The sequence below is a fragment of the Piliocolobus tephrosceles genome, chromosome 5 (assembly GCF_002776525.5).
Source record: "Piliocolobus tephrosceles isolate RC106 chromosome 5, ASM277652v3, whole genome shotgun sequence".
NCBI classification, from domain to species: Eukaryota; Metazoa; Chordata; class Mammalia; order Primates; family Cercopithecidae; genus Piliocolobus; species Piliocolobus tephrosceles.
In genome coordinates this window covers 115825246-115826017 of record NC_045438.1, presented here as the reverse complement: position 1 = coordinate 115826017, position 772 = coordinate 115825246, and the positions used below count along the sequence as shown (strand labels likewise).

At 47.0% G+C, this 772-nt stretch overlaps 1 pseudogene; it reads right to left on the bottom strand.

Moving 5' to 3' along the window:
* The window catches only part of LOC111549746, a 40339-nt pseudogene continuing 39567 nt past the window's right edge, over positions 1 to 772 (bottom strand).

Below are 772 nucleotides of genomic sequence, written 5' to 3'. Positions count from 1 at the left end.
TTTAAATTTTCAGTAGAGACGGGTTTCACCATGTTGGCCAGGCTGGTCTGGAACTCCTGACCTCAAGTTATCTGCCCACCTCAGCCTCCCAAAGTGCTGGGATTATAGGTGTGAGCCATCAGGCCTGGCCTCAAGAATGATTTCACAGGCTTGGTGCACTCTCCCATCTTTTCACCTCCAAAGAACTATGCAATGTGAACTATGTTATTCTGACTCTTCCTGAGTGAGAATAGGACTGGACTTCCCCCAGTCCTCTGATTATCCTAGTCCCAGACATTTTTTTCCAGAGCCTACAATGCCTGAGGCACTGGCCTAGGTACTGGGGACACAAGTGTCAAATCTAAACAGATTCATCTCATTCCCTGCCGTCACTGGAGATAAGGTTCTTGTGAGGAAGGCAGCTCATCACACAACTAACTTGTGAAAAATGTTGTGAAGCGATATTAAAGAGGCAATGAGAGAAGTGATCTTCAGCTGGAGTAGAGGTGATACTGAGCTTTAGTGATGAGCTGGAGTAGAGGTGATACTGAGCTTTAGTGATGAGCTGGAGTAGAGGTGATACTGAGCTTTAATGATCTTCAGCTGGAGTAGAGGTGCTACTGAGCTTTAGGGATCTTCAGCTGGAGTAGAGGTGCTACTGAGCTTTAGGGATCTTCAGCTGGAGTCGAGGTGCTACTGAGCTTTAGGGCTGTTCAGCTGGAGTCGAGATGCTATTGAACTTTAGTGATCTTCAGCTGGAGTCGAGGAGCTACTGAGCTTTAGGGATCTTCAG